This window comes from Xiphophorus hellerii, chromosome 7, assembly GCF_003331165.1.
Source record: "Xiphophorus hellerii strain 12219 chromosome 7, Xiphophorus_hellerii-4.1, whole genome shotgun sequence".
Lineage (NCBI taxonomy): Eukaryota > Metazoa > Chordata > Actinopteri > Cyprinodontiformes > Poeciliidae > Xiphophorus > Xiphophorus hellerii.
The window spans coordinates 19873046-19884586 of record NC_045678.1 but is presented as its reverse complement, the minus strand read 5'-3'; positions in this window follow the sequence as shown (position 1 = coordinate 19884586).

The window sequence follows — 11541 nt, the reverse complement described above, 5'->3', positions numbered from 1 at the left end:
TAGAAAATAATAAAACAAAAGAAAAATGTAGGAACATCAATACGAAAATAGATATAGATACTAACAGCAGGAAGAAGCAGTTGGCAAATGCCAGACTAAATAGTTTTTTTTAAAATAGTCCAGCGAAAAGTCAACCAAACAAAACTGTGCAGCAAAGCTTTTTCACAACATGGTGGCTACAACTTGAAAGTCTTGATCTCCTTTAGTTATCTGTACTGAGTTATACCACAGATAAGTAAGAAACCTTAATTACTTGAACAGAGAGAATGGGAAACTATTTAGTTAGACGTTTAGTCAGATAAACTGGTACCTGACCAGTCATTGTTGTGTAGATGAAGAACTAATGTTTATCTTGATCTTTAGTGTTTGAAAGCTGGTGAAACCATTCTGTATAATTCATGAACATCTTACAGCATCTTTTTCCAGTCTAGGCATTACAGTAGCCTCAAACGTTTCCAGTAATGCACTTAGTCAGAGTATGGAGTGTATGGAAAGTCAACTGCTTGCATGTATGAGTGTATTTATTCTGTTTTAGTGGGATTTTAAAAGGATCATTATTAGACAATCCATCTTTAACTTGTGTTGGCAATACCTTCAACTAAATGATGAAGACATAATATCTGCTTACGGATGTATATAAGATGAAAATAATCATGGACTTCCCCACATCTCATTTATTGAGCTTTAGGGAACCGTACAGGTTAATGAAACTTTCACAGAGGAGTACTTGTTAGCTTTTAAAACAAAATGTATATACCATAAAGAGAAGGAAATCCAGTCCAGTGAGAATACAGAAACAAGAACCAGATAATCAAAACCCTGCTGTCCACAGTGTCAAATGCTTCACTGTGGTCAAATAGCACAACAGTACATTGATCTCACCATTGATGGCCATCAATAGATGATTAAATACCTTTTATAAACCAAACCAAGAAGCATCATAAATTCACAGTCAGGCACATCAATATCTAATCTGCCTTTCTTGCCCTTTTTCCAAGCTTCTGTTTATTAATGGCCACTTTGAAACAGGATGCAACAGGATCCAAAAGGTAACTTATTTTTTATTAAAGCAATGATCTCTGTGTGTGTAGCCCTGCATCAAAGAAGCTTTAACAGTAGTGAGCAACAAAGGGAAAGCATTGAAAGAAGATTCAGAGATTGAAGCTGGAAGAATCAAAGGAAGATGATGAGTGTGTTTCCTGCTAGCTATGACTGACAATAGCTCATTAAGGGAATGACTTTGGAAAATGAATTGAACTTTTTTTCTTTTCTTTTTACTTTATGTGTAAATTTGCCCTTAATACAGATGCTAAGAATTAGACTTAACATAATACCTGCTTAAATAGTCTGTCTCTTATAAATGTGTGAAAACCATAAATGGAATAACTTAGAAAAAAAAAATATTTTCAGCTTACAACACAATGTGCTAATAATTGTTAGTCATAGAAAAACTATTTCCATCCTGGGTTCTGGCATTTTCCACCAAAGGACTCAACTACCAAATACTTATCAAGGTCATTCTTAAAGTAATATTTTTTCATATTTCAAAAATATAAATGTACATATCCAAGCTAATAAATATTATTATGAATAAACACTTACTTCTCATACTGGGTCTTTCATCCATAATTAAAGAGACAATGCTGATTAGTTCATATCCTTGAATAATTAAGTATGATGACTATTCCACACAGCGTTTGATAAGCAAACTCATGAGCAACAAGTACTTATTTCCAAGAAATACCTTCATACTTATATTTCATTACATTATTAGCTGGAATTTTTTAAGAAGTTTTCAAGATCTTCCAATAACAAAATCACTTATTGCATTATTGACTCAAAAACTATATCTTATTGTTGGCTAGTCATGACATTATTTGCTTTTTCATATTTAAAATGTCCACAATTATTGAGTGTAGGGTCAGGCCTTTTTTTGTTGGGGATACGTCTACACTGAAGACCTTCATCACTACATAGCCACAATTTGCTATTTTGGTCACTGTGGATCTCCGGCTTTCAAATCGCAAGCAAAACATAGCTGACATGTTACGAGAGGAGGGAGCTGCCTTACAAAACTGGAAATTGAGAAGCATGTGGCCTACTTTAGGAGATGTCTCTAAACAGGGTCACTCCGTAAAGTCTGATGTTTGCTAACTGCAGGAATGCATCCGTCTGTATCGATGTTCAGAGACAGCGCGCTCAGGAAGTCTCTCATCAGGGGCGCAATTAGAGAAATGCAGCAATACTGACCTGCTGGAGCTCTGCTGCTGTTAATAGAGAATGAAGTATGGGTGTGTGTGTGTATGTGCATGTATGGAGGGTGGGGGTGTATTTCCAATGGGATGCTGAGTGAGCACTGGAGCGATTTAGAAAGAAGCAGACAATCGAAGAGCCTTTTACCTGGACGACATTCTCTTTAAACAGCTGCTGCATCCAGATGAAGACTCACAGCAGAACAACTCCACTTCAAAACACAAACAAGATCACTGTAACAGCCTCTGACCCGGCTGGACTCCTGACCCCTGTGGATTCCTCGTCCCTGACCCACTAGTGTGACCACACCCTTCTACACCATTCACTTTAGTAATAAAACATTTTGGTTAACCATCCTCTTGTTGTGGCTGCGTTTTGGGTTCTGGCTGATTCTGCTTTTACCATTACAGCATTAAACATTTGTAATTTCCATATCTTCATGGACCTTTTAATATAAAAATTGCATAGCTGTCAGAAAGGAATATATTTATCATAATTTCTTTGTCATTCAGCTGTTTTTGTGATGACCGTTTATAGCAGTCTTTCTTCTTAATTTCTCACAGTTTGTGCATTTATTTTCATTGACAGAACTATACTTTGCAAAAGTATTGACAGCCCTTAAGTTTTACCACAAATTGTTGGGTTACGAACTACAAAGTATCCCATTATGTGAATTTATGGGATCACATAAAGTTGGATTTTATGCGATAAAATCAAAGTTGTGAATGGAAGGTTTTAATTTAAGTAAAAATATTAAAATATTTGAAATGCATTTGTCTTTAGCCACCTTTACTTTGACACTTCTAAATAAAAGTCTGCCTTTATGTGATTACTGTAAATATCAGAATTTAGAAGAAGTATAAACACTTTTTTTAAAGCTCTGTAGATAACAAGACAAGTTTATTCATTGTTTTCATTATAATTATTTCTGAACATGGACATTTATTTAACTGTTACATTTTCAACAGCTCATTTGTTGTATTTGTATTAATTCTTATTTTTCTGACACTGACAATTCCTTTTCTTTCATTTTTCATGGGAGATTTTGGCCAGAGAAAAGACTCTGCTGCAGTTTTAGAGGAGTTAATTACAGGAAGTACTAATTGGCACGAAAGTCATGGCTAAAACTGGGGAACAGAAGTTCTTCAAATTTAATTTGACTTTAAATATTTCTGACTTGTCATTATTGCGACTAACAATTAGTAAAGTATGAAATGTAATTTTTTTCAGGTCAGTCATGTTCTCTCAGTCCAGTCAGTTGGGGTATTTTTTTTTTAACATTGTTGAGGCCAATTATCTTAACATGCATGTTTTTGGACTGTTGGACACAACTGGAGTACGAAAAGAAATACACAGAGAACACGAGAACATTCAAAACCCAGACCCTAACAATTGTTATTATAACAGCCAATTAGGTTGTTTTTTTTTTTACTGAAATGAAAGATAATGTATTTTCAAACTGTTCCCTTAACTCCAATTATGTCATTTTAAATTGAATTTATGTCAGCATTCAAAGGAAGGACTTTTGTTTGTTGAGCCATTAGTTTGACAAGATTTACCACACAACCTCTTTAAAAAGTAGTTTTACAGTGGCTCCTAAAGCATTTTGTCACCAACAAGTTGGAAATTTATTTTATTTATTTGCTGCTATTTATTTTGATAATTATGTGGAAAATGTAACAGCTTAACACACAGCAGTTAATGTTTCAGTTTCTACAGTGTTATTTCCAGTATGGTTCTAGAAAATTTATGCAAGAGCAGCCCGATGCTAATCAGGATGATCATCAAAACTGTTTTTAACCACTTCCACGGGTTAACAGCAAGTTTTTTCTAGGGTACTTTGAACAATAACCCTTAAATTTCAAATATATGCGCTAAACAGAATGAGAAGAATAAACCCATCCTGACAAGTCTTTAGAAATGTCAAATTGCTTTCAGTAAAAGCAAAAAGATTGCATCCTGACTATAAATGAGCAAAAACAACATCTCCATTTAGAAATAATCTCACAACAATTTGCTCCTCTATTCTCCTGTGCATTCATCTTCACCGTTAATGTGTAAAATTAGGCCATAACCGATGCAAACAGCATCTCTGTTTTTCTGTCTTTAGCAGTCACCACTCCTCCTGCTACTGACAGCGCCTCAGCAAGCAGCGCCAGCTACACTTTAACTGTTATTTTTGTCCATGTATTATTTATAGGCGGTTTATACTAATAGCAATCACGATGACTTTATTGAGTGCTGGTCATTAGTATGCGCAGAAATGTTTAAAGGGAGACGATAGTGAGGGAGAAGAGAGCATTACTTTGTTTATTTTCTCTTAAAGCATTGTGTTTCCTGCTTGCTTGTTAGTGACATCCTAATTAATGCCAAATGCAAAGTTTTAAAAGGTCATAATTATAAAGAGATTATTGAAAAATCCTTTTCAGCTTCTGGTTCCTCTGAGTTGTCTTTTTAAAAATATATGTGCTTTAGCTCTTCTAAAGGCCTGCTACAGCTCAAGATGAATGTGAATTGTAAAGCACTGAAGCTGCAACTACGTTAATAAGGTTACATGAATGTATTAAGAATTGTTTTAATAAACATAACACAGAAATGCAGAAAAAAAGATAATTATGCTATGTTATCCACCCTGTGAGCTGCTTCATTAAATTTTCTGCCTCCATAGATCCAAGTTTGTTATTTTTTTTTTTCCTTGGGTGTAAAATTCAAAGGGGATTTTTTTTTTCTTTCATTTCCTCTGTTTTGCAAGATGTCGTGGGCAGTATATGAAGCAGCCACCAGGGGGGGAACAAATGCAGCAAAAACATGTCACAGACAATCATTTCACTGACATATGAACAGTCCTGACAGGCTAGGAACATTTCATCTTTCCTATTTGTTCCTCTCCTGTAAATATCTATTTGGGAGAAAAATTAAAACCCATGAGGATTTTTTTCTTAGTCTTGAATACATAAAGGTTACGGAAGAGGATTAGGGCCACTGAAAAAAAAAATTTATGGCCCAGAAAAAAAAAAAAATCTCTGAATTTTCATGTAAAAAAAAAAAAAAAAAAAAATTCAGTGTCCCAAAAAAAAAAAAAAAAATTCAGTGTCCCAAAAAAAAAAAAAAAAAAATTCAGTGTCCCAGGAAAAAAAAATAAAAAAATTCAGAAACCACAATTCTGACTTTTTGCTAATAAAATGTTACTTTACCCAATACTTTCCTGGTATGGTTTTCAATATGTTGATTAAGCTCATTTTCTATTTGAGCAGGTCTAAAAGCTATAGTCTAAATGCATTAAAAGACAGTTATCCCTGATAATTACTAAAAATATATAAACTGTTGCATTTGAAGGAAGTCACAAAAACGCTCTAAAAATGTTCTCATGTTTTTTGGAATTTAGAAAATACAATTTTGCTAATTCTAACTAACTTAAAACAAGAAACGTTGGGGTGGTGCGGTGGAAAAGCACAACCCATGTATGGAGGCCTCAGTCCTGAATGTGGACATCACAGGTTCAAGCCCCGGACTGATGACCTGTGCTGTGCAGCTTCATTACTGGCTTTCCTGTCTGATCACTCTCAAAGGAAGAGCAAAAAAAACCTTAAAAAGTAGGAAAAGTTTTGTCTTATAACGTCAGACAGTGAGAAAAAAATTGCACATGACTTTTTTTATTATTTATTTTTTTATTATATATTTTTTTTTACATTAATCAACTGCTCATAAATATCTGGTATCAACTCTACTATGCAAACTCTTGGTAAACAAAACAATGAAGTTCGTTTGTATTTCACAAAGAACTGGTTTTCATGTGTTCAATTTATGACGTAATTCTTGCTGTACTGCCATTTTGTTCACATCTCAACCATACATTGTCAATATCTTTAGTTTAACAGAACAGCATTGTGTTTGAAAAAAAATTATATTTTTCATTAATCATAATGCATACCCATTTAAAAGGATTGATATTTGGTACATAACTGATCATCATAGAACAATAATTAACTTTGCATCAGCGTTGTTTCTTCAAATGACAGTGTGAAAGCAAAACAAACTATGGATTGGGAAATGAAAACATGTCAACAAAACTGTATGTTTTACTTTTATCAGCACAGTAACAGCTTGAAGACTAATGTCAGGTCAAATCAGAACACTACAATAAAATTATGACAGCAATAAACTTTCATGTTCTGGCAGAATGATGTCGAAAATGTTATGTTTGCTTGCACACAATATGTCTTTAATTAAATGCAGTGCAGGAAGTCCTGTTTAGAGGGCACCTATCAGACATTGCAAAAACTATCAAATGGCATGATCGAGATAAACAGCAACACTTTTTAAATTATCTATATGCGCACTGAAAGTGGCTAAATACTTTGAAGAAGAGCTTTTATTATTTCTAGTAAACATACCAGCAGATTTGCTTTTAATACTTTTTAAAACAAAAACATTACAGTGAACCAGTGACCACTTCTACCTGAATAAGATTAAGAAAGCAGAATTGGATGAGGCTTTTATCCAAAAAGTCTCCTGTAAAGTGACCATCATCCAGAAAGGTTTGAAATAAGTTCATCCAAAACTGTGCACTCTGTTTGCGGAGGGTCGACCACCAGCCTTCTATGCGCTGGTTGGATGTACTTCTTCCGTAAAGGAAACTTTTGTCCCCTGCAAAACTGTCTGTGTGGTTTTGCCGCAGAAATATCTGCATTTGTTCAATACAAATGTTTTCTGTGCCTCTGTCGGCACGTATCCTCTCTGGACATCCGTTGACGCATGAAACTGTTTTCAAATAGTAACTTGCTATCAATTTGGGGTCATTGTTCGTGGTACAAGCCTCCATCCATAAAACATGTCAGCTAAAACCATCTATACAGCCACTGATAGCAATGCCATAAGGTTTTAGTTTATCGTAGCCAGAGTGCATTTGGTCCCCTGCAATTGTACTGACGTCTTCTCAACCGTCGTGCTCGTCTCAGTTCCACACCTTCTGGGTCAAACAATTTGATCAAATGTCTCACAGTGTCTTGTGACACCACAATCCATGTTGAACCGCACGAAGATGTAGCCACCGATAACCTTGCATTTGTCCATTAGTCAATATTTGTTGTTGGATAAAGGCCAGCACTTCTTCAAGGTTGGACTGATTCTTTCTTCTAAACAGCCCAAGTCTTCTGCAAATTCTTTTTAGAGTTCGATTACTTAATATAGTATGATGACTGTGCGCTAAAATATGAAGGATTTCTTTGTTACTTAAAGACAGTCTGAAGTAAAGCCTAATGATATCATCCAAATCTGACATTTTCTAGCTTCTTTCACTTTAAGAATGGAACAGTCTTTAGCAGAAGACCTGTTTTGGACAGTTTTTTGCTTTAGCAGAAGTTTAAAACAGCAATTCCGTCTCCATAATTTTCCAGCGTTGCTGCGACATCACAGTCAATCTGCACACAAACAGATGAGAAAGGACAATTATTTACTGTGCACATCAACGTTAAAGTTACCTTTTAGATTGTACCCTTAGGTCCCTGCTTAAAACGATTTACTGTTTTGGGGAGAATTACAATAACAGCAGCAGTAAATGTTCAATTCTCTATTTTACTGAAAAAGGAAGAACTGGATTGGTTAGCATGTAAGTATAAAAACACAGATTCATAAATATACAGTCTGTTTAAGGTAAAAGGTATCATGCATCAAAACACACAAGGAAATATTGTTAACAGTTCAATTTTTATTACAAAAATTAAACATCACATTAACTTTGATTTAGTTAAATGAAGCCTACCATTTCCACACCTGTGTGATAAATGTGCTGATAGTTTAGTTCAGCGATTGAGATGTAATTTCTGTCCTGAACTGACACATCACAGTGCAAGAAAATGATTTTGTGATTCTCATAATGTAACTTTTTCCAACGCAGTAACACAAACATATGATATACATAAGATAAAATATCACAGATATGCACATTAGTTGGTGTTGGTGAAGAGATCCTACGATCAGATCTACAGCCAGCCGCAGATCGGTGCAAGTCATACATTTTCCTTTTAAATATTTGCATATATAAACGTTTATGTGACTTTATACTATAGTTTCTGTCCTCCACTGAACTAAAGGTTACACAATTTAACACAGCGGGCATCTTATTTAGAAGGTGGCTGACATTCAGCTAGCCTTAGTTTCATTGTAAAACATTCAAACAGAACAATAAAATAAAGGCACCAAACATTTACGGGACAATTCCAGCAATCAACAGCTGTTACATCCTTTATTCATCTGTGTGATTTAACATTGTAAATCAGCTTATTGCTATAACCGCGTGAGCTAACAAACATGCTAACTACTAGCCGTAACCGTTGGGCTTTAGACACCAAACTATCTCATTTGATTTACTCACCTTTTGCTCTTCCATTAGTGCAATAGAAGCTTCGGGGACTCCTCTGGCACGTAAGAAGTTACTTAAATCAGACATCTTTCTCCAAAACGTCAGCTGTCCGCCACAACTCGCGTCTGTCTGTGGTTCTGAAGGTGGTTGCTTGCTGGCGCCCATCAGTCAGAATTGTGGTTTCTGAATTTTTTTTTTTTTTTTTTTTTTGGGACACTGAATTTTTTTTTTTTTTTTTTTTTTCTGGGACACTGAAATTTTTTTTTTTTTTTTTTTCGGGACACTGAATTTTTTTTTTTTCTTTTCTTTCTGGGACACTGAAATTTTTTTTTTTTTTTTTTTCGGGACACTGAAATTTTTTTTTGTTTGTTTTACATGAGAATTCAGAGATTTTTTTTTTTTCTGGGCCATAATTTTTTTTTTTTTCAGTGGCCCTAATCCTCTTCCGTATAAAGGTACCTAAATGCATGAAGGATACACATTCTGTTGTTTGCTTTGTCATCCTCACAGTCTGTCCTGGGCGTGATTCTCAGCTCCAGATTTTCTGTTTGTGTGTGCGGCGCTTTCCTCAGGGTCCTTCGATTTCCTCCCACAGTCTAACTGTAAACTCTAAATTGCCCACATGTGTTTTTCAGAAAAACATCCAATAAAAGCTTGATCAACCTTCAGCTGCCTCTGACCCTGAATGAGAATAAGACGAATAGATAGCACATATCGGCTTCAAGCTTCTGAAATTAATCAATTCATCTCACTTCAATGAAAAACAGCTCCTGAAAATGCTCTTTTTCATCTTTGGAGTCAAGAGGTCCTGGGAGTAGGTATAATGCAGGCTTTGTGCTTCAGACTTCAGACAACTGGCTACAAATGCAATTTATTCAGCTTCCAAAACCAGTTAGCTATACTCAGAAAAAAAAAATATATATATATATATATATATTCTGATTAATTATTTGAAAATATCTAAACAATTTTACCACAGTGGATATAAAGAGATTGCTTGTTGTAGTACAATATGAAACATTACGGATTACATGTTGGCAAAATTATTACCAAATGATGTTAACAAAAACAACATGACATGCTTGTATTTAAGAGGCAAATATCATCATATTAGAGACAAAAAAAACCTTAGAAATAATGAAGGTATTGTTTTGTTTCTTTCTTTAACCAGATGAGATATTTTACAAACATTTTTTGGCATCAAAACATCTCTAAGAAATAAGAAGTGAGTATCAAATATGGCTGATAACCAAGATAACACAGCAATAATATTCGAGAAAGTTAGTTTTCACAGCAATCTTGGCTCTTTGTGATCTCTGTCAGTACAAATCCCCTGCTAGTATTTACAGTTTACATTAAATTAATAAACTCTCTACGCGATCAGCCCATATGTTTCTGTTATGTTTATTACCTTTCTATGCGACTGTTTTTTCTCTGTGTCTGAGCCAAATGAAGGAGAGTGATAGGTAGCAGCCTGTTTGTTTTTAAGCATTTTATTTTCCCTTCCATTCACCACATGTGTAGTGTTACAGTAGCTTGAAGTGACTTTTTAGGGCCAAAAGGATTGATGTTTTAACAGCTCCATTACTGCAGTGTGGATAGGAAAAACCTGCACAACCACTGTATGTCTTGCAACTAATCTGATCAAACAGTGCACATCAGATCAAAAACGTAGAAATTGCAATGTACATTTGCCCTGATGCTGCAAGAATTGTAGTGTTTTGATTTACAGTTTTGTGTCAGGAAGTTTTTCCTTGCTGTTTTTAAATCATAGCCAGACCAGATTAATGACAGATCACTTTTAAATCTCTCTATAGGTTGCTGGTTTGTTAAGTTTTCAAGCTGCTGCTCTCAGACAACATTTCTCTACTTTTCCCTGACCACTGGATAAAACACAATTCAAATCTTCACTTTTTGAACTGAAATTCAAACTACAGACTGTGCAATCATATTTTTTTCCTGGTTAGGCATTGTGCTGTTCTGTTATGTCTAAGTTTATCATCTTCTGCAACTTTTGGCTTATTGAAGTTCTGAGCTGCATTGTGCTGCTTTTTTTTTCTTTCAAACTTTTGACATGTTGTTCTGTTTCAGTCATTAGTCTGATTATTGCTTTGCTGAGCTACAAATCCTAACACAATTGATAGGACAAGATGTAAAAATAATGATGAAGTTGTAATATTAATAATAATAGCCATCCACAACAGTATATTTGTGGATGGCTTTTATTAACCAAGAGATTTATATTTACGATCTTAACATGAGAAATGGGGGTAAATATTTGCCCCACTAATGGAGTGATGAGATCCTGTACATCCAGCTGCTGTTGTTTTGAATTGCATCTCATCAGAACTGAGCCTGTCTGTGAATTCAAAGATACGAGGCGTGAAGAAAAGCAGCACCAAGCAGATTCGTGGTGAACTCTTTGCAACCTGCCAGCTCCTTGCAAGTTTGTTCTGAATGGCAGTTCCCTCCTATTGATATCAGTTTCAGGGCATAAATTATTCAGGAAGAAATAAAGGTGCTACCTGTGTCTTTGCAGATCTTCTACTCATGAAATTTGATTTTATTAGGAACAGGCAGATTTGACAAATAGTAAGGAGCAACCTACATTTTGAAAACTGATTAAATTAATGCCACAGGCTGAACTGAAAGACAACAAAACAGCTTGTGAATGTCTTTTCTTCACAGTCTTTTATGTATCTAAATGTTTTTCTGTTTGTATAACACTTTATATGCTAATTAAAGATGTTTAAGACTGCTATTTTGATAAGAGATCTTCTCCTCTTTTGGAGCAGACAGAGATGGAAAACTGAGATATAGCCCCAGCATTGCCTAAATTAATCCTTATCATCATTCTAAAGTTAATGATGTGCTTTAATGTGATGCATGTTCTTAAAGCCAGAAGGCATCGGAGGAAAAGCTCCTAA